At 43.0% G+C, this 27,399-nt stretch overlaps 1 protein-coding gene across 14 annotated transcripts in view; it reads left to right on the forward strand.

Moving 5' to 3' along the window:
* The window catches only part of LOC101791976 (uncharacterized), a 716,414-nt gene that overhangs the window by 437,095 nt on the left and 251,920 nt on the right, over positions 1-27,399 (forward strand). For all 14 annotated transcript variants that reach the window (XM_072043940.1, XM_072043938.1, XM_072043941.1 and 11 more), the window contains one exon: positions 25,500-25,566. The gene's annotated coding sequence lies outside the window, so the exon portion shown is untranslated. The remainder of the gene's footprint in view (positions 1-25,499; positions 25,567-27,399) is intronic.

Here is a 27,399-nt window from a genome sequence, read left to right on the forward strand (position 1 = left end):
GTGTATCAGCTCAATGAAAATAATTTGCTTTTTCCTTCAGGAGGTCAGAAATTCAAGGAGTGTGTAGTACTCCAGGAGTGGATTGGGGCGAGTTTAGTGAATGGGAAATTCACCAAAAAATTGAGGAAACCCAGTAAGCACAATATTTGAATCCCCAAACTATTAATGAATTTGGGAATTCAGAAGACAGAAAGAGGAGGGAAAAACAGCTTGGGTACCATGCCAAATGCCTGGAGAGTTGCTCAGAGGAGAAAATTGTGCTCTAGATGAGCCGGATTTGTCTGGCTTAGGGAACTAAGATGGAAAACACCTTGAAACTTTTACTTTCTCCTGCACCTGGGTGCTGGTGTGCGGCCCAGGAATGGCCGTGAGCTGCGGGCTGCTCCTCCCAGCTGGGGAGATTGACCTCAGCCTGAACCACATTTTTCAGTTGTTGACTTTGTGTGTCATGCTCATTTTGCCAGATGTGCCAGGCTGCACTTCAGCTGCATGGCAATATGGTGATGAAAAATATCAAGTATTTTCCGGGAAGCCCCCCTCAGTCACACAGTGTATTCTTCTGACCAACATTTTCAGTGCTTGGCAACAAATTTCATTTTTTTATCATTCAGCTTTGGCAAGAGAAGGCTCATAATAATGGTCAAATAATGTCTAATTCCCTGATGCTGGTACTTGGTGATGCACTTTTAGTCGTATTTCTTCTGGGACCGAAGCCTTCTCAGTTGCAATCGTTATTATTTCGGATAAGGGTCAGCGAGGCTAAGCAGCTGATGGTGATCTAATTACAGGGGTTTGCAGGGAAGCATTTCAAGTTTGTCTCACCAGTTCAGACCCATGCAAATCTCTGGTACTTCTGCCATGCTCTCAAATAAAATCATAGCAAGGAAACCAAAGTGCTGCCTTCAAAGGCTGCATCTCTGTTAGTGTTGTTAGCCGAGCCTTCCTTTGCAGGAGTGGAACAACTGCTGGTATTTTCGCTGTTCGGAAAACAGGGATTTTCTTTGAAAATAAATAATTGCACCGAGGATTAGATTTGTTACAAGATCTAAGCAACGCCACGAAGATAGCCTTCCTCTTTCTTAGTACTTGCGTTGTTTTGTTTGTGAGCTTGACGCGGGGAGAGGGCTCGGGGAAGGAGAGGGGAGGCAGATAGTGCTTCCCTCATAAAATATACAGCGGGCTCTGCGTACTGAAGTGTCTCTCTGAATCTTTCTCCGGCTCTTTTTTGACTGACTGGCTAAATTACAGTTTCATTGTTCCAAATCCCCGAGGACTTTTCCAGAGATGTTGTAGCTAAAGCTGTGTGTGTTGGGAAGCTCTTCCTCCCTGTCACTACCAGCGGCAGACCCAACTAATTTACCTATTTTAGTGAAGCTCTCAAGGAGCAATGCAATTACCTCTGGAAAAGCAGGGTTGGCGGGGCAGAAATAGGGCATTTTCCAGTATTTCTCTTAGGCAAAGGCCTGGCCTTTGAGCCACTGTGTGGTTGGAAAGCAGCTGGCAGGAAAAGCAGTGCAGAAGGAGGAGTCCCCTTCCCTTATGGCGCTCTGGGAGCTGCTGGCACAAGCGGCGGTGCTTTTGAGGCTCAGCTGCTTTTCAAGGAGAGTTGCTCTTTCTGAGTCTTTGCTGGGTTCTGGCTGCACACGTGCAGCTGTATGGATGCAAAATTTCCTGAGCTATAATTCCCTATGAAGTCACCTTTGGAAACAAAACCTGCCTACACTACTAAACTGCCGGCTGATATCCATGAAGTTGGGCACTTTGGGGGAAACAGATCCCCAGGGCAGGTTTTCAAAGCCGAGGAGCTAAGGTCCATCACATCTCGTGACTGTGCAGACCTTCCCCAATTTATTGCCCCTTTCAGAGCCGAGGTCACCTCGCAGCACGTCTGGAGCTTCAGGCCACTGACACCGTGCGGTGCTCCCCGGTTTGCACCCACACAGCCAGCTCCTGGGTAGGGGATAACGTCACGGGGAGCCTCCTGCCCTCCCTTGGTCCCTTCCCTCCTGTTACAGCATAGCAGGAGGGCACTAGGGCTGTTTTACCTTGGGTTTACCCACTGTGGAGGGATGGGCTCTTGGTTCTGTGCCATTAGGGCTACGTACGGATCCCACTGCGATGCTTCTTCAGTGCCAATGTTATGGCGTTAGAGCTGACATTCCCTCATAGCGAGCTTCCTGGACATGTCAGGGAAATGCCGTGGGCCTCGTACTTCACACTATCAGCGTTTGTTTGATGTATTTTTCAAGCATTGTTTGGTTTCAGGCACAGTGACGGGGTTTAGTTCTTTAAAAGACCTACAACAGCACCAATTGTACCTGGACAGACAGCAGAACTTCACTAATTCCTGCTAATGACTGTTGGAGACTTGTTTTATGCTGGTACTTCATAATGTTCGAGTAAATGGCAGTAGTATATTTTGTGAAAATAATGAAGTCTCAGTAACGTGAGAGTGCTTTACAGCTCTGTGCTTTTAAATCTTTGCTGAGAAGTAGGGGGAGATGGCTCACTTCTGCACCAAATCACACAGTTGGCTGGCAAAACGTAGTTTGTTCAGCAGCCTGAAAGGAGAAGGAGGGGGCTCCCTCAGCCACTTGGCAGCTCCCCATTGCATGGTCCCCCCGGCAGTCCCTAGGCTCAGCTGAGGATGAAGATGGGGAACTGGGAACCCCGCCACATGGAGTCTCTTCCTTCCCACCCCGAGTGTTTGTTTTAGGAGCGTTTGTTTTGGCGTGCCATGCCGTGCCGTGCTGTGCCGTGCCGTGCCATGGAGGCAGTGCTGTAACTGCAGGCTACCAGGGAAAACTGCAGGTGCAGCCAATTGCTGCTGTAAAACCATTGCAATATTGCAACTGGAAATGGTTTTTAAAGTATTTTCCTTTCATTTCCCTGATTATTCCTACACAAAGCTGTTTTCTGGCGCTCTGCTGTGTGGCTGTGGTAGCAGTCCCAGGCTTTTTTTCCCTTCTCTCCCCGTAGTTAGGCTCGCAGCTTTTCGTAGCGGGGGCCCAGCAGCTTTGTGGGCATCTCTCCTCTTCAGCACTGAGCGCGCCGCGCTCTCCTCCGCGAGGCTTTGAAGGTTTTTGGCGTCGCTTGTTCTAGGCTGCGTGTTAGGGTCAAGCTTTTGAGTCTCCTAATCACTCAGTTCTGGCATAGTCCCGTTGCCACTAAAGCCTCTTTTCATGCCTATTTAATGCCTCAGAAGTGCTTTCAAGTGGTCTTTGATAAATCATAGTAAGTGTTATTCCAGTCGCTCAATAGCAGTACCTGCTAGAGTCTTTTTTAGCTCCCAAGGCAGCCGTTCCCTCTTGCCTTATTTTACCAGTGACAGTAATTCATTCCACTTGAGCTGACTAGCTTATTTCACATTTATTTGCACATTATGAGCAGTGTCACTCTACTTACCCTCCAGACAGTAAATGGTTTGAAAAATGCAACTGTAACAAATATTAGGCATGGGGAGGGGAACAGGAAAATTGAACCTTTGCATTCTGAGCCCAAATAAAAACATAATGAATAAATAATATTTTGAAATTATCTCAATCATCGGGTGTATGCAAAATCAAAGGTGCTGCATAAACTTGCATTATCCCTTTGAGAATACATTTCTCTTTCCCGCCAGCTAGTTGAGCTTCCCCAGCGTGGAGTTAAATAAAATATTACCCATCAGGTCAGGAAAATAATTAGTCCAGCATTATTGCCTCCTTCCTAAGCAATCAAACTTGACCCACATGTATTATGCATGCTTGCACCCTGCCCATCTGAGAAGCGGGGTGTATATAAACAGACGAGTTTGGGCTCCGTGTTTGCATACCAAGGCAGTGCTCCTGCTCCCCTCCGTGGAGAAGGCAAGTTGAAAAATTATCAGAGCACCAGCAAGCCATTTTTTTGTGTCCTGGAGTAATTTCTTTCAAGTAATCTTTTGCTGGCTGTGGCAAGTAGTTATGAAAGTGCCATAAGTTAATGCGACGGCGAGTTTTTCCCCTGTATGTGACGAATTGCAGAAGTACAAATAATAGAGATGCTCTCAGCAATACAGAAATGCTGTGTTTTGTGATGGGGGCAGACAACACAACCTCAGACAGGAGGGAAATGCGCTCAGAATCTTCCAGAGATGGGGAAGTCCTTGGCCAGAAATTAGTATGGGATTGTCCTGTGGGATTTGTGTGAGGGAAGGGTATTTGCCTAAGGTCCCAGTTCCAGGAGTCAATGGAAATACGAGATCCTTCCTTTTCATTCATTTACCGTCAGATTGCTAGCACTCAGCTTCTGAGCCAAGCAGTTAGAGTCCCGATTTATTATTAATTGGAGGTGGTGATGTAGCGTTGTGCTCTGCTCACAGAGCCCAGCCCGTTAAGCTCAGCCTTGCAGCGGTGGCAGCAGGCAGGAGGCACTCAGAAGCGGGACCAAACAGGGGGACCAGCGGAGGCACAGGGAAGCCTGGGCTCAGCGCTGAGCTCGGGAGGTTGAACCCTTTCAAGGAAAGGCATTTTCCCTCTGCGCAAGTTGTGAGCCCCTTCGTTTTCTGCAGCCATCTCGGGTTGTCTTTGTGCTTGCAGATCAGGTGTGCTGTGAAAATCCTTTTCTCTGGGGATGCAGCAGGATGCTGGATGTGTGTTAAACCTTCTCTTTAAAGTACTGAAACATTTCCCAATGTGTTTGAGGGGCAGGTTTGAGGTCCTGAGACACTTTCAGGTTTATTCAGTGTAGTTTTCTGCATCTGTCCAAATTCAGCATCTCTCTGGCTCCTTTGAACACGTGTAGCTGGATGGCAGCCAGGCTGAAACTTTGAACTTTCTAGGCTAGGCTGAGTTACACTGAAACAACCTGGAAAAGTCATCTTTACTTGCCCAGGGATCACCAAGCAGTACAGACCTCTGCCCATCTCTGTATTGTTTCATGTCAGGGCTTAAAATGAACCATAGACAATCTTACTCAAGAGAGCGTTTTGTGTTTTCTGTGCTCACGTGAGCTAATGTATTGTCTTTCTGTAGTTGTGTGGATTAGCACACAACTCCTGAACAGCAGTAGTTGTGTGGATTTAGTAGTTGTGGGATTTCATACCGGGTGTTCTCGTGTCATGATGCTCTGTGCAGCAGTGTGTGGCTGGCAGGTGTTAGAGCAGGGGTGACATTTGGGGAACCAGGTGGCCGCTTACCATATTCTTTGCATTTTCATTGCCAGCTCATTTTAGATGGGCTGGCAATTTTAAAAAACCTGATAATGTAAGGAAACATTGACAGTACGATCCCAGCGGGTTGTTTCTGGCTTTCTGAGTGCTGGACAGTGGTGTCCCCTGTCCACGTGTCCCCTGTCCTTGTGGCTCTCGCGCGTTCCCTTCAGTTAGAGGGCTTCAGGAGCTGTTCCTTTGCAGTTGCCTGGTAATTAAACAGGGCTGGATCTTTGAATTGGGAAGGATTTATGGATTGAGCATCTTCTGTCCTATCTGTCCTGCTGCGTACCCTGTGAGGGAAGGCAGGCTCCTACGTCCCCAGCTGGAAGCAGTGTTAGGAAGGGAAATAAATGCCCTTAAGGATTGTGATGTGCCCATTTGCAGCGGGAACGAAGCAGGAGACATCTGCCAAGAAATGCCTAAACTCTATGTTGGATGTAATTATGTTTCCAGGAGTTTAATTCTAAAACGCCAGGCAAATGGGTAGGGATTTAGCAAAGCGGCAGGATTTGGTTTGTTCAAACCCTAAGGGCACTGCTGAAGGCGAGGGAGCACGGAGAAGGGTGAGCGTGGAGCAGCTCGGCCCTGAGCGCGGTGGCTGCAGCCTGGCAAGGCGGCGTGTGTCGGCGCTGCTCTGACTCCTGTGCTCCTCGCGGAGACAAATGTTGCCTTTCATGCGAGTCTGTGATGCGCTGATTATTCATGGCCCTGCACGTTTTGGTGGAGATGCGTCTCTTCAGGTGTATGCTAATGCCGGTGCGGAATCCAAAAGCTGATGAAACTGAAAGGCTGCGCGTTGGAGCAGACTGCAGGGTTTTGCAGCCTCAGGAGAGGCTTGACTTCGCTTTCATAAATCCTTCACTGTGGCACACAAGCTTCTCGGCTGTCATCGAGTATGCTCTGTTTTAGAACATACAAGCAAACGTACACACAAATATATGAAACGTTTCTTTTGGCTATTTCCCCCATGGTTTAATTTTTCACAGCTCTGTAAAATCTCTTGTGCCAATTCTGTTTTCGTAACTTTTATTGTACGTTAAAAGCAGAGATTTGAATAATAGCTTAAAAAAAATCTCTCCTAGTCCTTTTTAAGGCAAAATCTTTGGTTGTTAATGACAGCACAGGGAGCTGTTATGACTCTTGGATTTAAAAGTAAGTTTAGAAACTTTTCCTTCTAATAGTTTATATTTTAAAAGCAGAGGGAATGACTGCTGCTTCCCTTTCTTTTCATTGTTAGTTCTTTTCTCCGCTTTCCTCTTCCCACCTCTGAAGTGTTTATTCTCATGCAGAAATTACAGTAGCTGTTACAAACCCTGTGAGCCTACCAAAGCTATGCGCCCCGAATCCCAGCACTCTTTTCCTCTCCTCTTATCTCACTCACATATCCCCGTGCAGTTTGCATGCTATTTGTTAATTCCAATTTGATTGTCTGTGGACATCTTTTGAACTCTGTAATCACCAAAATGCCAGTGCTTCACTACATAGCTCAGTATTGTATCCGTGTCCTGAGCCACTGCATCAGATGCTGTAGACATCTAGACGCACTGTTCCTCGTTGTTTGAACTCTTTTCCCCTAACACGGTTCAACCCTCTTGGTCTCTTGTTTCTCCGGAGCTCCAAGCCAGCAGGCTGAGCCAGTGGCTCAATCCATAGGAAAGAGTGACAGGTACAAACACACAAAATAATTAGCTTCTTGTTTGCTGTTTCCAAATGTAATACCACACTTCAAACAAGACGTTGCTATTCCATAGATCACAGTGATTGAGTGCAGATTAAATTGTAGTCTTATTATTTATCTCTAGTCGCTCCCCGGATGAGCCAAGCTCTGAGCACTGAAAAGAAAAAGTCTTTCTGTGAGTTTGGAACACACTGAAGTTAGACAAGTAGACAGATATATAGGAGAAAAGGAGAAGATGGAGAATAGTCAAATTATTTGTAAATTAATGTGATGAGCATGGTAACGTCGCTTTTGTAAAGGATTTGCAATAAGGACAAAGTAAGAACCTGCCCCGTGAATTGGGATGTCACACCTGTGACCACAGCTTTGGTTTGATGGCTGTAGCCTGCAATCCTTCCCACATGGAAATGATGGGGTGAGAAGCTGACAAACGAGCAGACAACTGGGTCTTGAGCTGAGATGTAGATTAAATCCTCCTCTGTGGAAAATAATTTGCGAGGCAGTGAGAGATTCATGAGGGTGAATGCAGGGAGGGGCACTGTGTCTCATCAGTGCCCCTCAAAATATACTAGTGCCTCTCCGCTTTTTCCTTAGTGCTCTGCTTTTTCTAATACACCCTTGCCCTTTATCTACCATTTTTCACACAGATATTTACCCTCCTGTACAAACTCTGATGCCAGCACATCGTCATCCTTCAAGGTATTTGTTGCTATGAAACATTTCTTCCTTCTGTTATAAAATAAGCAAAGAAAAGGTGGAACACTTGGGAAGGAATACGCGTACTTCTGCAGTGTACGTCACTCCCAGAGACAAATTCCCATTTTGTGTAAACCAGGTGAGCAAAGAAAATTGTGTGAAGGGATCACTGCAGAAATTCCCAGTAATCTTTGAGATTTTTGAAATTCCAAAGCCTAATGAAAACATTTTGAAGAACAAAGAGAACAAAGTAACTTTTTTTTTTTTTTTTTTTTTTTTTTTACATAGATATAAAGGCATTTTCTAGATGTGACAGAAATCTAAAAATATGTTACTGTTTTCTACTGTGGTGTGTTCTACTGTGACATCCCTTTTGCACACCTCAACAAAAATCTCTTTAGGATTCAATCTAAGCTACTATTTTTACAAATTAATATTGGATTTTTTTAAAAAATATATTATTTTGTCTATAATTAAATTACGTAGGGGGAATGGCACACCTGATTTATTTATTTCTCTTTCTGCCTTTTTGGGTTCCCAGCCTAACTGCTTATGTAGTCCTTCATAACTGTACTATCTGACTGTTCAAAGACAAGGGTGAAGGCTGACAAAGAGAGAAAGGAATGCTCAAAATCCAAGTGCCTAAAGAAGTTTTCTGGGGAACACCCCAAAGGCTCTATTGCACTATACACAGCAGAGATGAAAGGGATGTGTGCCCACCTGTACCCAAATGCTATGGACTTCTCTGCAGGTCACTTGCAGACATAATACAAGCTAAAAACATTCAAAGGTACAAAAACATTGCTTGTAAAGTCTCTACTTTTGTTACAATTCAAATAATTGCCTAGCTAATGTTTGAGTATCGGTACGGTCAGACAGCATTATGTGACTCCTGCACTTCTGGCCTGAGAGAAAGCATTCCTGCTGCGTTCCTGTGGGCTGCACCCATCGGATGCTGGTAGCTGGGCTCAAGCTGTGCAAGGGCACCAGAAATATTGGGTAGCACACGGGGCAGGGGAAGACCACCGACCTCATTTTGCTCGTGGCTTCGTCTCCATTCCAAACCCTCCAAGTGCATTATCTGAGCGAGTCTTTGGGAAGAAAAATATTAATGCGCTCTTATTCGGTGCTGTTCTATTACCTATTCATCAAAAATATTGCTTTTGTGCATTTTTCATTATAAGATTCAACATTACCAATGTTAATAAAGAGAGAACTCCTTTTCTTTTCTTAGAAATAGAATATGTAAAGACATTGCCTCTTTGATGTTTCTAAGCCAATACAATATGTATTTGAATGAGGATAAAAGTCATTCTTTTAACAGAAGATCATCCAAGTCATTTCTGATGAAACTCAAGAGGAGCTTTTTTTTTTTTTTTTTAAGAGATACTTAGAAATTAAGATTAAAAAAAGGGGAGCACCTCTTCAGAAGTACCAGCTAATGGCAGTAAGTCCTGTATTTGCCGGTATTTGTCAAGCCCCTGTTTCGTGCAGGCCTTTGGGGATGTAGCTCAGCCTTCCACGCTGGGCCGGGCTGCTCGGCTGCAGGTGCCTCTGCTTGAACTGAGGGGACTGTGCTGCTACAGGCAGGTGTTTTGTGAGGTGCTGCCCTCAGCCCAACAGGCAGCAGGCTGGGATCAGGCAGTGCCTCCCCACTTTCCCCATCCTGCCAGAGGCTCGTGTCACGGGCTCGTTTCCTCGGGTGGGAGTTCTTGCTATGGATTTTCCATAGGGGATTGCCCCATCCCCTATGACCTTCTCTTTGAGGGCTGCTGTAAATTCGAAGCTTACAACTTCTGCAGGGCCTCTGAAGCCTCAGCACTGGGAAGCTTCTTGAATACCTTCCCAGCACACTGCTGTCAGGATGCTGCATTGAGTGAGCGCCAGCGCCCCGCAGCAATACCTAGCAGGAGAGAGGCCCCGTGCAGAGAAACTGCTGCTGCACCAGGACTTGCTCCTGTTCAGGTGCAAACCTCTCCGCAGACACGGGCAGGGGCTTGGGTCACTTCCTCGCTTTGCAGTGCTCCAGAGCAGACGCGAGCTGTGTAAATCTGGCTTCCTGGGAGAGCTGCAGAATCAGCTGGGGCTGAATTTTAGATGGATCCTGATCCTGGGCTGCAGCGAGAGAGCTCGGGCTTCTGCCGGCTGTCAGAGCGCCTGGGGACAGCTGCAGGCTTTTCAGAACAGGGAAATTGATTTTGCAGGGCTGGTGCTTTGGTTTGCTGTTGTTGGGTTTGTTTTTTCCTTAAGTTTGAGATGAACTTATGAAAATGGATGTATTGCTATCAAGAGAATAAAGCTTTCTTTTCTCTCAGAGCAGATATGTTTTCTGAGGTGGACTAGATGTCAGTGGCCAGACATAACCCCTTTCCTCTTATCCCCTGCTCACAGCGAGCTGCACGTGTTTTCAGGAAGCCTGAACGTGTAGAAACATCTCCCTGAAATCCACGGGGCTCCCAGGCTGGGTTTGCTGCCTGGCCGTGGTGGTGTGCAGGCTTCCTCGTTCTTCGACTGCCTCCCTGTCCACAAAGTTACCGGTAAACTGGGAAGTGTGCTGCCCCAGCGAGATCCAAAAATCTGCAGAATGGGAAAACAGATCTGTTTCCCCTCCTAAAACGTCAAATTTGGATAGTGCCAGGCATGCAGTCATCATTTGGGGAAGTTTAGATATCAAACTTGATTGTTCTGAATATTTATCAAGGAAACGTGTTGCTGCGGCTCCGAAGAGAAACACCCTCCTATCTGCATCTTGCATAAATCAAACATGCCTGCCACGTGTTAAATTATTACATTATAAACCATGTTGTAATTACAAAACTTTAGTTGTTCCATTTATGGTCTCCATGGTTTATTGTGTTATTGGTTGGACTTGAAAGCTGAGGCTCTGAATTTATGAAGTCAACTAAAATATTATATTCCCCATCCCTTTCTCCAGCTGATCAAATGACTAAATCAATTGCTGGGGCGATGCCAATGGTATTAGGATCAATAGGACTGTGAAATTTATTGTACATTTTTGTTGCTGTATAAAATTAGATTGCAGAGTTTATGAATGTTTATTCTTCTGAGCACAGGATTTCTGGTTTGCCTGAAAAACACATTACAGGGGTTTGGTCTCCTTGTTAGATGAACATCTCGGTGGCAATGCTTTGAAGGTATCCTCTTTTAAAAAGTATTAATAGGTCTGGTTTTGTTGTTGGTGTTGTTAAGTTGCATCCAAATGAATTTTGATTCAATATTAGATCTCTTCCAGGCCAGACTCTACAGAGCTGCCACTCACTATACACGGGAGGAGAGGGATCTTTCTAAAAACGTGTGCACTGCTTGCGTTCAGTGAAGGCTTGGTAATTTGTCAGGAAGGAGCCGATAGTTCTAAAACCAGCTTTAGTAGAAAACAAAACAAAACAAAACAAAACAAAAAAAAACAGTAAAGTCTTAATTCTTCCTGTGTGTAGGGGCTGTGCATCTCCTAGAAGGAGAACTGCAGCCAGGTTACCACATCTGCTGGCCGGGTCAGGAGTTGGTATTCTAGAGGAACGTTTTAGTCCCGGGCTGGCAGAGAACCTCAGGCGAGGCATTTCAAGTCACTCTGGAAAACAAAGGTCAATGCACATCCACTAAAGAGTTCCCTTGGCTAACGTGAGCAAAAAGAGGTGCGTGGCGATCAGATGTGATAAATGGCCAACACCTACCAGTCACTGCTCAAGCACCTTGTGTGGTTTGAGTGTGCTGGTGGCTCTCTTGTCTTTCCTCTGCCAGTCTGCGGAGGCACACCGCAGTGGCAGAAGAGTGCTCCAAATTAAATTTTCATTTAAGCAGTTGCAAAATACAGGATCTCAATTAAGCAAGACGTGTAAGCACATAGTGCAGGCCAGCCCGAATGAGAGGAGGAGACAGGAAGATCGCGCTGTGCTCCGTCAGTGAGGACCTAGCTAACGCTGTCGGTGTGAGTGCTGTGGTGCTCATGGATCCTTTAGAGAGACAGAAGTAGAGCAGAATAGCTCTGACTACACAGAATGCTGCGAAAGAAACAAACTAAGAAGATGTTTTTCATCTCATCTGTGATCACTCTTAACTGGAGGTTTCTGCTGTAACTAGAGTAGGTGTAGCTTGCTTATTCTGCACGTGGTTTTCAGGTGGGCAATGCCCCTTTCATGGAAATGCTTTTAAAAATGCATAAATGTGGCAATATCTGTTCTCACTAGCTGTGAATTAAAGCAAGTGCTTTCTCCACTAGAGTACCAAACTTTTGTTAGGGTCCACGGGGACTTAGAGCTCTTATTTCAGCCAGCAGAGACTTGAGTAATTTTTTCTTTCACACGACAAAAGACCTAGGCCAGGTGCAGATCTGGAATAACTTTTGCTGAAGTCTGTTCCGCTTGCACAAAATGATCCTAGTATTACCTGTTGACTTATCAGTGGCAGTGGGTTTTGCAGTGAATGTGCATCACTTGTCCTTACAGCTCTGAGTACTGCCGCACGTGGTTAATTGCAAAGAGCACGGCCATGAGAGGTGTGGTTGCTGGAGTTCCCAGCTGGGCTTCTGTTGATGCAGGGGGGCTGAGCTTTGACAGGGAGAACTCTATCACATACCTGATAACTAAAACATACCTGAACCTCCTGCAGAGGACGGCTGGGCCAGTGACCTTGGCTTCAGGCAGGAGTCCAGCCTGGTTTCTCTTCAGCCCTCCAGACAATCCTTTTTACCCTGCCCTCAGCTACCAGCCAGGCAGGGGAGAAATCTCTCTTCTCCATTAAAACTGAGCTAATATTCCTTGCAAATGTATTTCGTGACTGCTAAAAAATTCCAAGTCTCTCCAATACTTCAATAATTTAGAGCAGTTAAGCTTCATAGAGCCTCATCTCTTTCATGGGATTTAAAATTCCTTCCCTTTGTGGCGTTAACCTGAAGACAAGTGTGTATGTCTTTTCGTTTTGGTTAAAAAATAAATAAGTCTGGGAGGAGGGGAAAGGAAGAATGGATAGAAGCTATATTGAAAAAAAAAAATGCTTTGTGTGAAAATCTTTCCATGTAGCTCTCAATTCATACTTCATAAAAACTTTTCAGAGATGCTTGGAGTGTCTTTACAGCTAACGTGCTTAGTTATCATTATGTAAATGTAAATAGCAGTTCCATTGGAGGAGGAAAATGGGCAATTTCTATTAGCTGTGACAGTAACATAAAGGGACAATGCTAAGGGTTTTTGGTCTTTCTTGAATGTAATATCTTTATTTTTAAAATTGCATTGAAAACTCTTGCTGAAATATTTATATAGCACAGATATTGCATAAGGGAAAGAAGCAGAAAAAGGAGTTCTTGGGAGCCAGGTCTTAAAGCTGGGGATGTAAATTTCCATTTATCTTTCAACAATGAAGCTTACTTTTCAGAGGTGATATCTGTTAAATCCAGCTAGAGCTCCACCTTGCTGAAATCTGATTTTTAAAAAGCTTTATTTGAAAGCATTAGCTTTGCCATTCATTGGGATGAAGAGCAGCGAGCCTCCCAGAAACAGCAAGTAACATGGGTGACAAGGGCGTTTGTCTCCAGTGTGGGGCACAGGGGACTTGAACCTGAGCTTCTTACACCCCAAAGTAGTCCTTTCCTTTTTTTTTTTTTTTGGCAATAGATTTGTATGGAATGTTTCTATGTTTCTTTCCCTTTTCTTGTGTCCTCCCTACTCCCCCCCAAAAAAAATCAAAAAGAAAAAAAGGACAGACCTTGAAACCTCTCTGCATTTTTTGCTGTAGAAAAAAAGTGAATCGTGACCCACTGTGGTTCCTTCCTGAGGTTTTTGTTTTGTTTAAATTTTTGATAGTGCATTTTCTTGTCTATAGGTAACATTCTAAAAAAAACACCTTACGTTTAAGTGCCTAAATGCCATTTTCCAGTTGTAGTTATCTATTTGGGACCTCCTGTTGAACTGGAGACCCCAGAAAACAGAAATGTCACGGCAAAACATCTAAGCCAGCACTGAGAGAGCCAGCTTGCAGCCTCCAGGGCCCTCCAGCTCCCTCGCAGCACATCTCAGATGCTATTTCAGTCAAATTGCTCCCAAAAAATGGGCTGGGCTCTAAGTTGGTTCCAGCACCTGCCCTCTTGGTGCTTGCAGGTCATCCTACTGCAGCTGCCGCATCCAACTTGATCTTAAGTCAATTTGTGGTGCCTCCTCAGTGGGCACTGAGGGGGGATGAGGGCCGTGAGCATCTTTTCATCATTGGCACGTGGCTGTGCCATTGCCTTACCCGCGGTTCCAGGGTGCTGGAGCGCAGAGCACAAGCGTCACAGTAGCAGAAAGCCAGTGTATCACACGGTGGTGGGCTTAGTGATGGAGCCCAGGGTGGTGCGGAGCTGTGGGGATGGCTCCTCCATGATGTACCAGTAAGTATTCTACAATGTAATAATTTAAAACCATTAGCAGCATGTTGTTGTCGTCTTTCATTTTAATTGTCTTATGTCTTCTGCTGTATGTTTGTTAGCACTGGCACATATGCCAGACTTTAAAGAGCCTATTGTGGAATGTTTGTCACAAACAACCAGGACTAAAAGGCTTGAGGGCATGAAATAAACATGCATTTACATTAAAAAATAATTGCCGAAGGGTTTCGCTTCGTGTTCTCCTTTGTCTTGGAGGAAAGATGAACTCTGCTGTGCACTTGGCAGGAGGAGAAGCACCCAGGCATTCGTCTTCAGAGTCCCCGAGGTGCTGGGGTGAGAGCAAACCGGCCCTGCAGCACCCACCTCTCCTGCTCCGGTGGTTTTAATGCAAGGCACACTCGTTAGGCCAGGAATCCTTTGCTTCAGCTGCCTGACATATGGTACCACATAATCTCCGTTTCGTTTTGACAGTGCCAAAACCCAACAGCCTTGAACAGCAGCCTTGAAATGTAATAGGATGAGCGCACAACGCCACAACAAAGCGGCCGTGTGGGGTGTGTAAATCTGTCCATCACTTAGCAGATTCCTTGTAATGTTTGTTTTCAAGCAGTTTCTCTTCTGATCATCAGTTGGTTGGTCGGATGGCTGTTGTGTGATTTGTTTTTCTGCTCTAGAATTAGCCCCTTGTTTTTGGCTGTCAGGGTGCTGCATGTGCAGAACTGCTATTGCCAGCGTCCCAGCGCTGCCTTGCTGACCTCTTCCTCACTCCGCAGGGAAGCGCAAGTTAACAGAAAGATTACAGTAAATTTGTTCTATGGTAAACTTACATCAAGAGGAGAAGCAGAAGGCACTTCCACAAACCAGTAATGAGTGCATGTCACTACAGCAGGGCTCGTATATCACCAGGAATGACAAAGTGGTTGGAAGTGCGTACGAACATCAAAGGCCCCTTGTTTATTCAAGGTCACAGACAGATGGGATCTGGTGTATGGCAAGCCTATATGAAAGCTATGGTCGTTTGGAAAGGGGAATGGACGAAACCAAAATTGGAACAAGATGTAGCCATAAAGGCAGAGCACTGCATGAAGAAAAAAAAAAAAGATTATTAGATCAGCATGAATAAACCAAACTTTTTATCCCAATTAAAAGGGGTGATACTGGGAAGTTGTTTGGGATTTTTGGCCTTTTTTTTCTCCTCAGAAATGACTAATTTCACTTTTGGTGACTGGGAAGCTTCTCTCGCTCATTTTGTCCTGTTTTGTTTGGAGGTTGCTCTGGCTTGCATCTTTTAGAGAAGGAGCCAAGTCTACTTTTTAAGATGATGCAATCTCAGCGTTGCATTTTTCCTCCTGTAAGTTGGCATTCTGGTTGCATAGATAATATTTTATTGGAAATTGCTGTTTCTGAGAATCCTACCCTTGAATCTATTCTCAATATTCTCATTGTAAGCATACTGAAGAACTGCCTCAGATGTTTTAATTGCAAAATAATACATTCAGTTTAGGTTTTCATCACCACAGAAATATTGCAGTGGACTCCTTTATCCTCCCTTTCCTCCTCCTGCAATTACAGCCCTGCACTCAACCCAACAATTAAAAATAAGTTAGCTTGTGTTTTTGGTTTTTGTTTGTGGAACATCCAGGCATAAAGTCCTTTTTCCACCTCACCTTTATTTCCAGAAGAGAAGCACAGCCAGATTCTCAAAACAATTTTAATCATCTCTTTGTGGTTGAGCAACTTAATAGTTTGGCTTAGATTTGCTCCAGCACGAGTGTCAATAATTATAAAGTTTTGTTTTCCCAACATTTACCAGTCTCCTGCCATGGGGAAAGCTTTGCTGTGCTCGATTCATTGTTCATCATAATTCATGGTTTTCCCTCTTTTTTCTCCTTTTTTTAAATGTGGCTTAAAGTTTGTTTCAGATTCCTAAGTGTACTCTGTTCGCCCCACCCATGAAGAAATAAAGGGGAAAAGGGAGAAGAGGGGAGAGCGAAGGCATCCATCTACCTGTGTGTGTCCAGGTCTAAGCCAACTGCGTGATTGATATCTGCAAAAACAGCTTTGCATGCAGGAAATCATTTCCTGTACAATTTTCAGTGCGAATCCAAAAATCTAGCCCCAGCCCTCAGATTTTCGTATAGATACAAATCACTGTTGTTGACTTAAATATTTCCAGATAGTTTTACAGCTACTGAGTCATGCTCTAATCCGTTCCTCCAACAGCCCATGATCCTACTGCTGGCTGTGAGCACTGTACTGTTCGTAGATGTTCCCAATTTGAGCTTTCCTATGTTTAGCAAATACTTCCCATAAACTTGTCAGGCCCCTAATTAATGTGCTGGACCACTAGGCATGTCAAACAAATTACATCATTTTTTGTATATGTCGCAGTTTCCACATTTATTAACTGGGTTTAATAATTGCTGAACTCAAAGTTATTTTGATTAATACAGAGTTTGAACCCAGTTTACTGGCACTCCTCTCTGTTTGGGGGAAGAGACAAAGTCTCAAAACAAATGTTAGTGGATTATAAAATTGATGAGAATTGAGTTTTTTTAATGAGGCTTGAAAAGTCTCAGGGAAATAATCTGTACCATAATTAATTTGCAGTTCGGGTCTCCTCCTCTCTATGCTGTTAGCAGGAAAGAAAAAGCAAAGAGGACAAGGTACAGTTTAAAACACAGTGGATGTTTTCCTTTAGTTTTCCTATCAAGAAGTAGTGGAAGGTACAGAAACAGGAAGACCTCACTAGAGGTTTAGTTGACTTGAGATTTCCACGAGAATGGAGATTTCTTGAGTTACTGACCCAGTCCAGCTTCCTGGTGAAATACCCTTTCTCCAGCTGAACTCCACTTTAGCTGCAGGCTAATGGATGCTGCTGAATTTGCACTGCTACATGCAGACTCCCACGTTGCTGGAAGACTTTCAGTGACTTCTGAGCCACTTGCAAGCAGTCTTCCTCCACAAAGTCCACGGGGATCTCCACCGTTTATGGCGTGGTATCCCTCCTTCAGTCCCATCCCATCTAAATCGGTAAAACACCACTTAATCATGGCTAATGACTGGGTAAATCTTGTGCTGAGTCTTTACACAGAGGGTGAATTTCAGCCTTATGCAATAGATCTCCATGGATCTAACATATCTTTTAAGCTGTGCTTTCATATTACAGAAAGCCTTCTCGTCTCTTTCAAGAAATACAGCTATTTTTTTCCAAGTTGTGAGTGCTTTTTTCTTCTTATATTCTATGGCTGCTGAGTGATTCATTTCCCAAATGTTTACAGAGAACATCTAGTGGAAAAGGGGATCATGACTTTTTAAAATACCTATTTAAAGAAGATGTCTCAATAGGGCTGTGTAATCCAGCGCAGCTTCTCTCTCGTGGCCAGAGCCCACGGCAGAGTTGAATCAGTCTCAGTCAATCAGAGCGAAGGATTTTTTTGGCAGATGTGTTTGACTATATTAATTCCGAATACTTTTTTATTACAGTGTAGCAGATTTTAATTGAAACGTCCAGATGGATTATTTTATTTTTACTCACCTTTAGGATTGTTGTAGAACAATCTGAATTATTGCACTCTCATTATTTTAATTTATGAATATTATTTAACCATTTTGTGAATACGTAACGGTGATATAATTTTACGATTAAGATACTAGAAAATTCATCTCATCTGCAGTCTTACATTCTTTAAATTAAACAGACCAAAGGTTAAAAAAAAAAAAAAAAAAGTTCCAAAATAGAAATGAATTTTCTCAGAAGTTTTTAATATTAATTTGTAGGCTTTGCAAATAACACAGCACGTATGGAAGCTGTGAATTTTAAACCCTGAAATATCTTTGGATCTTATTTATTCCACTCAAGTGCTATTGCATCCAAAGTTTAGAAGGGGGGAAAAAATAGAGAGATTGTTTTTTAAAAATTTAAGTCATTAGAGTAACAAATCCTCTTAGGTTTTGATTTGGGCCATATTGTAGAGATTTTTGGTCAGGAAGGGTTCTTCTTCCCAGACAGACCTGTTCTTTTTTTCTGTGTCAGAGGAAAATTCCCCTTCTGGTGGAAGGAGATTTATGTATCCGTGGCCACATCTCGGCCTCCCTTGAGCCAATTTTGACAATATGGCTCTTGTGCAATCTTTGCAATTGTATTCAAATGGTACCAGACTCTGATCTGAAAGTACAAGGGTCCATATGGTACACATGTGTGCTGCTACGGATGTCTGTGCAGAATATAACATGCAAGCTAGTTCAGCAGGTAACCCATGCATCCAAGTTTTGTTGTATTCGTACACAAGTAGAATTATTTTCTCATATTACGGTGTCTTTCTGATATGATGAAATGCTTGAGATACAAAATCTCGCTGCAGATGAGCTGTGTAGTGTACAAATATTTGTGGTGTCCTTGTTTCTTCCAATTACTTTCATTCCATATTTAACCAGTAATAAATAATAGGTGTGTGTGCTGCCAGCCCTGTTCCATCAGTCTGAGCTTCAGATTGAAAGCTGGGTTCTTCACAAGAAGTCACCGTTATTCAATAAGCTATGAAAAAAAAACTGTTCAGAACTCGGAGCCAGAATAGAATCCAAAGCAATGTTTTATGGCTGCACTGGCTTTGCAGAATTCAGGTGAGTGGAAAATAATAAAAATCTGTTCCTGTCACTAGCAGCAAAGAATTATAGCTCTGAAATGGATTTCTTGCATAAGATAATTATATCCTAATCACAGCTGTGCTTTTCAAAGTTGTGCCAATTTTACAACATTCATCATTAAACACCTGGGTTTGTGTTGGGATAGTGTTTTTCTATGTTGTATTTTACATATTTGATGAATACTGTAAGATTTCCTCTCCAAAAAATTATATTTCATTTAAGCCAGCTGAGTTTAATGCCCAAAAGCTGTCTGATTGGTAGCCTCGAGGTATGAGGTTGCCCATACTGATCCCAATTATTTTCTGTTGAAGCATTCCATAGATGTCAATGGATTTAAACCCGGCTCCATATGCAATATATATGTATGCATCTACACAATAGAAGGAAACATCGATGAATATTTCTGGGGTTTATGAAGCTTAATCGGGTCTGTATCATGAAGTACATATTTCAGTGCACTACAGTATTGGGTTTTACATTAGGAAATTGGAAAACTGGTTGTAATTATTAGCAAATGAAAGGTGTTTGCAAAATAGGGCTGATGCTGAGCTCTGGTCCATGTGTGTAGATTTTGCTGTGTGTGGAGCCAGGAAAGTACATTGCTCTAAAGGTGTTGCTAAAATAAAGTCCTGTTTAAATCCCTCTAAATACGAGTCAGTTTAAGTGAAGAGACTAGAATATGGGAGGCCCACTGAAATGGCACTTGAATAAAAAATTTTAAAGGCAGCAATATTTATCTTTTTTTTCTTGTAGTTCAAGTTTGATTTTAGACATGTTTAATAAGAAATAAAATGCTTTTAATGCTGAAATATTACAATGCTTTTAAAAGCCAAAACCAATATCACATTTCTTCCCTGACGTTTAGTGAATTTTCCCATTCATCTGGGTGTTTTCTAATGGGCTTTTCTTTGTTGATCACCTCTATTGTTTCTATTTGGCAGTGTTAGTTAGCACAGCCTCTCTTCCCTTGTAAATGACGTATTAACCTCCTGTATTTTCAGACAAGAAATTGGGGTGGATGCATTAAAGCTGATTTAGTGAAAGACCTAAAGAAAGTATGGTGCAGAGATGGGAATAAAATCACAGTATTTCAGTCTGACCTTGCTATTGCAGCTACATAAGCCTGTCTGTATGTAGTACATGTAGTGGAAATTACTTAAAGGGTGTAAGTCACCCTCTTAATAGGCAAAGGCAGTTCTGGAAGAGGCTCAGGTGAAGCAGGGCCATCCTGTAACAGTATGTATGCGGCTCCTTGTCCAAATCAGAACAGAGAATAGCGACCGAGTCTCCAGATGTACATGTACGGTGCCAGAGCTCCTTTGTCTTCCAATACTTCTCAGATAAAATATATAATAAGAAAACTCATGCAGTTGTTGACCTTTAAATGTACATTATAGTCTTTCATTTCATGGTTTTAAATAGCTATTTCTTATTATAATTTAATACATGTTATGCCTACAAACCTGGAAAAATTGGCTTGTTCCATCAATTTCAAAGGAACACAAAGTACACTCTGTACTCCGCTGTAAAAGTTTTATTAAACTTGATAGCATTTAAAATAGTCTTTGAGAATTGCTGACACAATGATTCTGGGTTCTTCTTGGCTCACGTATAGCCTCAGCAGTGCTTGCAATGAGAAGCTTATTTGCTGAACTGGTAATTATTGCTGTAGTCACACCAGTCCCTGGCCATAATGCCTTTTTTGGTCTCAGTGCATTGGATTCAGGAGAAGGGTAAAGATCATCTCGAGGAACAGTTTGCCCCAAGGGAATCCAGTGGAGTAGATAAGAGAATTTAAACTGTTCTGTATCTGCTGAATGACGGGCATATTTTGTAGGGAAGCCTGGAGTGGTGCTGGGATGGATGTGTTGGTATAAAAGCCAAGTCAGGCTCATAGCTGTCAGCTAAACCCACCTGTAAGGCAAGAGGAATGAACCTTTGGATGGATATCTTCATGTATTAATGTAGAAAAGAAAGCCCTACTGATACTGCAGAGAAACGGATCCTTATCTAATAATCTAAAATGACTTCAGTTTTCAGTGTGAGGGTTGCAAATGGCAATTCCTATATGAATAGGGAGAAAGTTTTCGAGAGCAGGCATCGTGCTCTGATAAACATTCATGTCAAATCCAAAGACATTTGGAATTTGCATGAGTTACGACAGTGATACCAGCTAGCCTAAAAATATTCCTTCTTCTCTTCAGTGGTGTCTACTACTTAGTTAGCTTCCTACCCACCTTTTTTGGTGCTGCAGGGACCTGCTGATGCTGTAAAGGGTTCGTGTGCCTGGTCCAAACCTGTAAGGGTAGCTCTGTGTTTTACGGCTTGGTAGGGCCTCAGTGACTTCTGCCAGCTCTAAAAAAGGAGAAAAATGTGAATAAGCCCCTTCCTCTGAAATTATCCAATGGTAAATCAGGCCTGGGGAATATCTCTTATGAAGCAAAGGGATATATCATATATAAAAGATTTTCATGAAGCTTGTATACTGATCTGTATGGGTAGAGCTTGTACCTGCAATAGGTACAAGAAAAAAAAGGGAGGGGAGGACGTTTAAAAGAGGGGCAGATTATTCTTTGTAATTTAAGCTGTTAATTTTCCTGGATTTTTTTTTTTCTCTCTCTCTCCTAAACAAGGAATCAAGCCTTTTAATACCAGCCAGGGTATAAATATTCCATGCTGAGGCAGTGATGAAAGAGGAGGAGACACGGTGATAATCATCTCCGGGGAATTTTTGAAGAATGGAAATTCCAGCCTGACTGCGTTTGACCCGTTTGACAATGTTCTTTTAAGAGCATTGTTTTAAAAGCCTGATTATAAATAGTAGCTAGGCAATATGAAATGAAAGTACGCATTAGAAGACAATGTTGGACTTGCATCATTTTTAAGCTATCATTTTAGCTTGGACCTGTGGGAAATGGGGCTCATAATGGACATGCCTGAGATTTTGAGAGTCCTGCTGCAGTCCGTCCAAGCCAAACAGCATAATTCAATGATTGATGGAATTTTTGGGGTGGAAAGAAGCATGGAAGCTGGCTTTTAACTATAGCCCTGTGGTAACATATCAATGTGCGGTGATACAGCACCCAGGGGGACTCTAAAAACCCCCGAATTAATAAAGCTGCGCGAGGTGAGAAAAGCCTTGTTGCAACAAACCAACAAAAGTGTCGTTGGGGGCAAGGGAGACAAGAAAACCCCAAGAACTCCTCTCTCCTTCGCTGACAGGGCGTAGGAGGCAGCCAAATGGTCATGTATGCTGTGCATTCCTTTTATTTTTCATTTGTTTCCTCGGTCAGCGCGCTGCAAAGAACAGCAGTGACGGACAGAGCCACAAACCCATAATGACTGCATGTATTACAAAAATACGGACAGTGCTTACAGGAAAGTGACACAGCAGATTTTGAATGTGTGGTAACGTTAAAAATGACTCTGTTTATTCTGGTTCCCACACTTTGGGGAGTTGCAGGCGTGTGCTTTTCCCTTGGCATGAATCTGACAGAGCACTTAGTGCCTACTGAAGGCTAAGTCAAGTATAGCAGCAGGGCCAGGCCCCGAGGCCGAAGTAGCAGACTTCATCATCCATCATCCCCTGACAGATGATTTTCTGGCCCTCTATTATAAGGGCAGAAAATGTCCACACAATGCGCAGTAAAGAAAGATACCAGGAGAGAGAATCTCCTTTGGAAAACACTTTTGTTCCTATTCGTGACCAAATTCCAATTGTTATTAAAAGCATTCAATTAGTTTATACAAGGGAAAAGGTAAGGCAACCAAAACATTGTATTTGTGGGAACAATTTCCTGTAAGCAGGTTTCCTTGGATCACCCAAGGTTGGGTATTTTTGTAAAAATGCAAGCACACGAAAAAAAATCAGTCTCAAACAAGTAAAAATTAGAGGTTTGTTTAGTTGAACGTAAACTCCTGTATTTTTATGGACGGGAAGGATTTTTAGTGAAACTGTTGGGAGGTTGAGGCATCCCCTGTGAGCTGAGCATGGTAGAGCAGGGTGCTTGCAGCTCTGCCCTACTGTATACAGCTGTGGGGGGGTTACAGCGGGGATTGGTGTGCTCAAAACCAGCTGTCAGCATGTAGGCTGGCTATGGACATCCCAAAAATGTTTGGATCTGACCCGCACCACCTCTACATTCTGTATTTCTTCACCTCACAGGGCAAAAGCACGTTCAAAAGTGTTAAATTTCATGAATTTTGAAGGGAGTTATCTAAGGACCAAGACAGATTTATCTAATGCATGTAATGGTTGTGTACTGGTTTTTGGGCACCATGATGATGACAATGTTTTCGTATGTTGAAGAAAAGTCTAAGAAATTCAGCAATAGTCTTTTGCAACATCTCTGGGTACTTGTGTGGAGCCACCAGCTAGCCCAAATAAATGTGTACTTGCCAAAGTGTGCTATCAACACTTTGGGGAGTGGAAGGGATTTTCTGGCATTTACAGTGTCTGTCATAGAAAATTCAGATCAGATCCTCGATATTGGCTTTTCCTATCAAGGTCATCCAAACCACTAAAAAGTCATGAGCTGCGGAAGGAAATTCTAACAGTTCTCATGTGGTCATTGCTAGAGAAATCATTTCCTTCAGCATCCATATGTTCAGCATATTTGCCTTGTTCTATCTTTGGTGAAGTTGTGGCATGGCTTTTAGGGAGAGGAAGAGACAAAAAAAAAATCTTGCAGAGGAAACTTTTGGGCTAACCTATTTTGGAAAGTGTTACTGAATCATTACAGTGAGCAGAACACTCTGTTTGCTGTGGGTATGGAAGTTGGGAATTCTGCTTCTTCCTCGCCTTCTCACGCACTCTGTTTCTCCAGTTCGCAGCTGAGGCTGGAGAGCTTCCTTCTTTGTATCTTACCTTTCCAGCTGACATACACGTCTCACAAAAGGAGTTCCCTCACCAGCAGTGATATTTCTGAAGTCTCAGCTACAGCCAAGTAAACAAAGCCACCAGTTGGTCACCCAAACCCTGCCAAGGGTGGTGCTTTGGTCCCATCCTGCCAGTGCAACGTAGGAAATACTCCGCTGGCTTTGAGCACAATAACCGGACCCCAGCTGGCGGTTCCAATGTGCAGCACTTAGAGATGCCTTCTTTTCTACTTTCACATCTACTAAACTATGATGGGCTAAACATGAGCTAAGGTGTGTAGTACAAACAGACCTCACCGACTTCCTTAGGTTTGCTTTATTTTAATAGGCATGGCATGCATTGAATTCAAGTTGTGCATTTCTGCTGTGTTGAGGAAGTAATTTAAAGTACAAGTCTGAATTTGGCTGTAAACAGAATACTCCTCTGTGTAGTTTCTTCTTTTTCTCCCCCTGTATTTATCAGCTTGGTACAGCTGTTGTAGTTGATGTGATCAAAAATATCCTCGGGGGTATGTATGCACATGGTGCCCTGTGTCCGAGTCCCTAATGCTCCTGGGTGGCCGGACCTAAATACGGGGGCCCTAACCTGATTCAAGACAGCCCAGCTTTGTGCATGGGTTGGACAAGGTGACCCCAGGGTCTCTTGGCCTAAATTATTTTAATATCGTGCCAGTTGGCTCCCCGTGTACTGCCCTCAGCTAGCAAGATCTCCTAAAGGCAGACTGCTCTGCCCAGAGAAGCCCAATGGCCTTGGGGGGCGTCGATCCACCCCGGTTACTTCTCAGCAGGAGGAGTATGCCCTCTGGTTCCCATTTTGTCTGCTCTTATGGCTTTTTCTGGGTGTGGTGCGGGGTTCTGCCATGGTGCAGATGATTATCCGGGTAGGTACTCATTGCTGCTGTGGTCGAGCAGTTGGCTCTGCAGAAGGGGTGACTAGATGCTTTGAAGAAGCTTGCTGTGTGTGCTGGCATGTTAGGAGGGCATAATAATAACGTAGGTCTTACTACACTGCTTTGTGGGATGCCTGGTCATGAAACCAGGCCATCGGGCAATCCTAAGTCTTGGGTCATCCGGAGAAAGCAAGCTGAGAGCCTGGGCTGAGCTGTGGGCAGAGATGGCCTGTGTCAGTGTGCTTTGTGTGAGCACTGGAAGGGCGATCCTAAGGCAGCTGTACGGCACTCTGCGGTGCTTCTGTGTCTGAACCTGGAGACTGAACTGCCATGGCAAGGAGGGAGGACCTGTGAGATGGAGATAGAAGGAAATTTTGGCTTAAAGCAGGGTGATGGTCAGTAATTAGTCCTAGCTGAGGAGCTTCTGATGCTGCCTTGCACTGGCCTTCATCAGCCTTCCCTGTGATTGCTGAATTGAGATGTTTTCTGCTAGCAGCCATGGAAGTAGACCTTTTTATAAAAAAACAGATTTTTATGATTGTTTCCAACTAAAATGCATCATGTGCACACACAGTCACATATCCTTTCTCAAGTGCAGAAAAGCCTGAGAGGTAAGGCCCAAAAGATGTGAGGAGCCCTTTTCAGGGAGCAGACGGTCAGGAGAAAAGGACTGTTCCTGGCAGTGGTCTGAAGAAAGGAAGGTCTAAAACACCTTCACTCTGTGTTTTGTTTTGACTATCTGGGGATATTTTTCTTTAAAACACAGTATAAACCTGATGTCACTGTATATTTGTAATGAAGCAGGAAAGTGTTGGTAAGCCCGTGCCTAGCTGCAGTCACTGTAACGCAGTGGAACCGGTCTCATCTGAAATCGAATGCTTGAAGCGTGGGGATACCAACACCTCCAGCTTCAAGGATATTAGGACAATATCCTATCCTATCAAGAAGGACCAATGTCCTAATCCAAAATTCATTGCAATTGTGGATGAATAATTATTATCACTCTACTTGGGGAAAAAAAGATAGCAGTTCACTGAAGGTATTTTTTACTCTTTCCTCTCACCCCCCCAGCGAAGTTAACGTTTTTCATTCACTGTTTGCAAAGATGAAAGTATCATTCATTAAACACACAATTAAGGAAGTTTAGTTTAATTTTCACAGGTTTTTGAGAAGAAAGCCAGAAATCAAAACTGGATCCTGTCACTCCTGATCAAGTCCTGAAGGAAAGGTAAGAATTTTTTTTCTTTTTTTTTTCCCCTAGAGTTGGGCTTTGTCCCTTCTACACTTCAGTGCTGCTCACAGTTTTATTTCCAAAGCTTACTAATGTCATCTTACAGACACGCTTTTCTAGAATTTTAATATCCATCCCTAATATATATATATATATATATATATATATATATATATATTTGTGTATGTGTGTAAGGAAAAAGGAGTTCAATCAGATATTTTGATTAGCAGAAACGGGAGAAAGTTCTCCATGTAGAAGAGATACTGTCACCCATGTATTCAGTTACTAGTGCACAAATGACTTGGGGTGAGGCTAGTGAGGGCATTTATGGAAGATGATGCAAGGCTCCCACACATTTTTACACAGCTCGGTTGGGAGTATTCAAATTGTGGTTTGTTCTGGGATTAGTGTCTGCTGTCAGGTTTGTACCACATGTGGGCTGAAACAGGATGAGTGAAAATGGACTAGTTCTAGATTGCTAGCTCTGTCACTTCTTGCATTGTAATTTCACTTTATTTATTTTTATTTCTGGCTTATTAGCACAAATATTCCTGAGCACAATCCATATCAGCTATTTATATTCATAAACCTATTCCTATTTGTTCCAGCAGTCTCAGCCAAGAACATCCCAGAATCGACATTTTAAAAATCCTTTTGTTTATGGGAAATTTTACACATTGGATTTTCCAAACACTCAACTGGGGAGTGATCACTGCAAACATCTGAGAATACTTTAGCTATCCTAATTCTCTCATGATGTCTAACTAATATGCAAAGAGGGAACAACTGCTTGTTTTATAAACTAGTCTGCCAGGTTTCTTCAAAAGTTGTTACAGCCCCAAATATTCTAAGCAGACATTTGTATCTTAAATACATTTTGTTTTGCTTTTTCCCAGCAAAAGCTAATATTTTCCTTTCCTGGGATGTCTCAGGACTAGATTTTTGAAGCATATAAGGCCTGTTGTGGGGACAACTTAAATGCAGCACGGGCTCACTGCATGTCTTCTGCATAGGAGTGAATTTTGCCCTACTTCAGTCTCTCTTTAAGCTTAAGCTGATCGCCAAATTTGGAACTCTATTTTGTCTTTTAGTTCTGGTTAAAATAAATGCTACTGAATTTTCAAAGTTCAGATGTTCATTAAAATGCATTCAGCACTGCCCCTGGGATCATACCTAAAGTATTTGTAGGTAAGCAGTATTAATATACAATTTGCAAAGCAATAACCCATATCTCAAGTGAAAATGAAGCACTGTGAAGCTAAGAGGTAAATAATAAATACTGATCAACAGGGACTGTGGAAAATCACTGTTGGAAAATGGTAAATCCCAAGGTTTTAGTTGTTTTGCTCTTACTTATTAACTCATGTACAGAGTTTTGCTGTTTTCTGCTGGTGCCCTCGGGGAAAGGTCTTTGTCGTTTTAGATCACAAAGTTTTCCAAATGTTCCTAACACATTCTGTCCTGTTCACCCAGACTTACTAAAAATAAAGAAACCTTTGGCAAACAATAGAGGCAACAAAGGAGAGGCTTCTGCCAATTATTATTGGCAATTATTGATGATAATAATAATGACTTGGTAGATGCTGCAGGAAAATAGCAACACGAGGTATTCATTCTTTTATTGCTTCATGGTATTCTGATACTGATCCCTTGAAATGCCTGGGAAAACAGGCAGGCTTTCTGGCACTACCAGTTTACAGCAAGTCTTCCAAACCTCTTCATTACTCCTGGCAAGGACTCTGGTCCAGGAAAACAGAGAAGTTTTGGACCATATGTAAATACCCACAGACTTAAAATTAAGGCCAGGTAAAAGTGCTTCCTGGAACTTTG

Source organism: Anas platyrhynchos, chromosome 12, assembly GCF_047663525.1.
Source record: "Anas platyrhynchos isolate ZD024472 breed Pekin duck chromosome 12, IASCAAS_PekinDuck_T2T, whole genome shotgun sequence".
Taxonomy (NCBI): Eukaryota; Metazoa; Chordata; class Aves; order Anseriformes; family Anatidae; genus Anas; species Anas platyrhynchos.